The sequence below is a fragment of the Esox lucius genome, chromosome 7 (genome assembly GCF_011004845.1).
Source record: "Esox lucius isolate fEsoLuc1 chromosome 7, fEsoLuc1.pri, whole genome shotgun sequence".
Lineage (NCBI taxonomy): Eukaryota > Metazoa > Chordata > Actinopteri > Esociformes > Esocidae > Esox > Esox lucius.
The window spans coordinates 8702884-8707418 of NC_047575.1; positions in this window are offsets into that span (position 1 = coordinate 8702884).

Below are 4535 nucleotides of genomic sequence, written 5' to 3' on the forward strand. Positions count from 1 at the left end.
TGAACAATTCAATTGAAAAACAAAATGAAATCTTTGAAGGGGAAACATTTTAAATTAAAAACTCACAATAACCTGGTTGCATAAGTGTGCACACCTTTAAACACATGCTATGTTTTAGCACCTTTTGATTTTATTACAGCACTCAGTCTTTTTGGGTAGGAGTCTATTAGCATGGCACATCTTGATGGGGCAATATTTGCCCACTCTGCTTTGCAAAAGTGCTCCAAATCTGTCAGTTTGCGAGGACATCTCCTGTGCACAACCCTCTTCAGATCACCCCACAGATGTTCAATTGGATTCAGGTCTGGGCTCTGGCTGGGCCATTCCAAATTGTTAATCTTCTTCTGGTGAAGCCATGCTTTTGTGGATTTGGTTGTATGCTTTGGATTGTTGCGGTGCTGAAAGGTGAACTTCCTCTTCATCTTCAGCTTTCTAACGGACGCCTGAAGGTTTTTTGCCAAAATTGCATTAGTGGCATTTTGAACTGTTCATAATTCCCACCACCCTGACTAAGGCCCCGGTTCCAGCTGAAGAAAAACAGCCCCAAAGCATGAGGCTGCCACCACCATGCTTCACCATCATGCTGTGTTGTTTTTGCACCAAACATACCTTTTGAAATTATGGCCAAAAAGTTCAACCTTGGTTTCATCAGACCATAACACATTTTCCCACGTGCTTTTGGGAGACTACTTGGTAATGTCTCTGTTGTGACATATTTTCTTCACTTGATGATGACTGTCTTCACTCTGTTCCATGATATAAACTCACCTGAATTGAAAAGTATGAAAATGAAAAGTATGAGCATGTACAGCACTCAATACGTAGTTGGGGCTCCTTTTGCCTGAATTACTGCAGCAATGCGGCGTGGCATGGAGTAGACCAGTCTGTGGCACTGCTCAGCTGTTATGAGAGCCCAGGTTGCTCTGATAGTGGCCTTTAACTCTTCTGCATTTTGGGGTCTGGCGTATCGCATCTTCCTCTTCACAATACCCCATAGATTTTCTATAGGGTTAAGGTCAGGCGAGTTTGCTGGCCTATTAAGAACAGGTTTACCATGGTCCTTAAACCAGTTACTGGTAGCTTTGGCACTATGTGCAGGTGCCAAGTCCTGTTGGAAAATGAAATCTGCATCTCCATAAAGTTGGTCAGCAGCAGGAAGCATGAAGTGCTCTAAAACTTCCTGGTAGATGGCTGCGTTGACCTTGGACCTTAGAAAACACAGTGGACCAACACCAGCAGATGACATGGCACCCCAAACCATCACTGACTGTGGAAACTTTACACTGGACTTTAAGCAATGTGGATTCTGTGCCTCTCCTCTCTTTCTCCAGACTCTGGGACCTTGATTTCCAAAGGAAATGCAAAATGTACTTTCATCAGAGAACATAACTTTGGACCAGTCCAGTCCTTTTTGTCTTTATCCCAGGCGAGACGCTTCTGACGCTGTGTCTTGTTCAAGAGTGGCTTGACACAAGGAATCTCACAGCTGAAACCCATGTCTTGCATACATCTGTGCGTGGTGGTTCTTGAAGCACTGACTCCAGCTACAGTCCACTCTTTGTGAATCTCCCACACATTTTTTAATGGGTTTTGTTTCACATTCCTCTCCAGGGTGCGGTTATCCCTATTGTTTGTACACTTTTTTCTACCACATCTTTTCCTTCCCTTTGCCTCTCTATTAATGTGCTTGGACACAGAGCTCTGTGAACAGCCAGTCTCTTTAGCAATGACCTTTTGTGTCTTGTCCTCCTTGTGCAAGGTGTCAATGGTCGTCTTTTGGACAGCTGTCAAGTCAGCAGTCTTTCCCATGATTGTGTAGCCTACAGAACTAGACTGAGAGACCATTTAAAGGCCTTTGCAGGTGTTTTGAGTTAATTAGCTGATTAGAGTGTGGCACAAGGTGTCTTCAATATTGAACCTATTCACAATATTCAAATTTTCTGAGATACTGAATTTAGGGTTTTCATTAGTTGTCAGTTATAATCATTGGAATTCAAAGAAATAAACACTTGAAATATATCAGTCTGAGTGGAATGAATGTATACATTATACAAGTTTCACTTTTTGAATGGAATTACTGAAATAAATCAACTTTTTGATGATATTCTAATTTTATGACCAGCACCTGTATATGTTTTTATTCATTCTGTTTTAGATTGAAGTTGAATGAACAGCCCTGGGGACAATTACAGAGATCATATGTTTCCTGTAGTACTTGACCAGTTTTGCATACACTGCAGCAGGGACTTTGGCCCAATCCTCCATACTGACCTTCTCCAGATCCTTCAGGTTTCGGGGCTGTCGCTGGGCAATACGGACTTTCAGCTCCCTCCAAAGATTTTCTATTGGGTTCAGGTCTGGAGACTGGCTAGGCCATCAGCCTCCAGCTCTGCCTCCACTGTAGAGGGCATGTTATTTGGATTTAGGAGTTCCTCAAAGTGTTCCTTCCATCGCCCAATTACCTCCTCAGTTGAGGTCAATAGTGTCCCATCCTTACTGTACACAGCTTGGATAGTTCCCCGTTTTGCCCTCCTGAGGTGGCGGACGGTTTTCCAGAAGCACCTTGGTGCCGACTGAAAGTCCTTCTCCATGGCTTCCCCAAACTCCTCCCACACCCTCCGTTTTGCCTCTTTAACACCAGAGGTCGTAGCCCTTACACTGCAACCGTCTCCGGAGTCCTCCGGGATAACATATCTTCAGTCGGACGGCTTCCCTGACCACCGGTGTCCACCAGGGTGTTCGAGGGTTACCGCCCCTTGAAGCACCTAAGACCTTTAGACCACAGCTCCCCGCCGCAGCTTCGGCAATGGAGGATTTTGAACATCGACCACTTAGGTTCAATGCCCAACCCTCACAGGGATGCCGAGGTGTATATATTTATATATATATTCTTAGTGACTTAAATATGTTAATCATATATTTTTTTCACTGTATATTGAATATATAGCCCAATGTTTTTGGTGACAGTACATACCCTAATCTGATGATCTTTTTACCAGTCATCTTCATTTGTCTGGCGATCTCTCTTTAAATAAATCTGTAATTGTGGGCTAGAAGTCACCTGAAAAGTTTTTAAAATGTATGCGGATTGGATGTAGTTTGAGATTATTACTTTTTAGTGAAATAGTTTGACATGCCTGGGTGTAAAAGAAAACTAGGATCCACTTGTATTTCCGACAAATCTAGTGTGGGGGACACAGGATATTTAAAGAACTTTTTAGATAGCGAGAAACACATTAAAACCTTTTTTGTTGAGAAGCTTGTTTTTTGCAGACCATGCTACATTCTACTAGTAGGATGGTTGACAAGTTAATGTCTGATAACTTATGAGTCAGTACCCTAGTTTTGGTCAAAGCATGGCTAGTTCAAACATCTGAAAACAGACACTATTGGGTAATCATTTCAGCTCAATGCATTCTCAATTGGCACTGATGAAGATTTGGTCAGTGCGATCTGTCTAAACATATTTAATGACATGATTATGATGGCAATGTTGTTTTATAATTAGTATTTGTTATTTAATCAATGTTATTTTGTTGTTTTCAAACCCCCAGATGAATCTAGACAAAACAGTTATTAGCCTCTATTTACCTTTTGACTGTCAATATGTCTGCAGCATCTGTAGAATGTTGATAACAATATCAAGGATGTGACTGAATGAAGAGCAATCAATTAAGAGTAATCAATGTGGTATTTTCATGGCAGTATGAGTGTCTGATAAGCCTGTAAGATATGATTCCCTTGTACTGCTACCATTAAGTCAGGAAATATAAATTTTCAGTTTATGAATGTGCTTTATTAAAAGCTGATTCTCGTTGTGATTTTTCTCCCAGTCAGACACCGAGCTGCACCCTTTTGGACAAAGTGCCTGGACCCAGATAGCTACTAGGCTGACAAACATTCCCACAGCTGGCGAGGTGATGCAAATTGGTGAAAGAAAACACACTGTGAAATTACAAAATTCCTTGCTGCCTACCCTATCATTTAGTCAGATGACATTTACAGTAATTTACCCTATGATCGCATATAAGTGACTTAGATGCGATCATAAAACATATAGACTATTTTCCTAGTACAAACATTGCTTCTGGAGAGCAGTGAACATGCATCATGTAGGCAGAAACACCATCAAGCTAGCATGTTAACCAGTAGTTATAATTAAAATATCTGGTGCCTGTGTTGTTATCATGATAACGATTATTGTACAGTAATATGAAGGCTATCACATGTACTGGACACTTTATGCACTTTTGGAGATCTATGAGGAAGTAATATAACAGTAAAACAGACTATGATATGACCATAATGCAGACAATCCACACAGACTTTCTAGTGCCTATGGTGTAGGGGTTGGTTTGGGATTAGGCCTGGAATAAGTGTGTATTTTGGGCCAGATCACTTATGTGAGGCATATAACTACACATCTATATTGATGTAATTTTTTTAGACATTTTGCATATCTTACCTTTATATGGTTACATAAGGGTTATCTTACCTTTATATGGTTCCATAAGGGTTAACTCTCAGAGGGAATG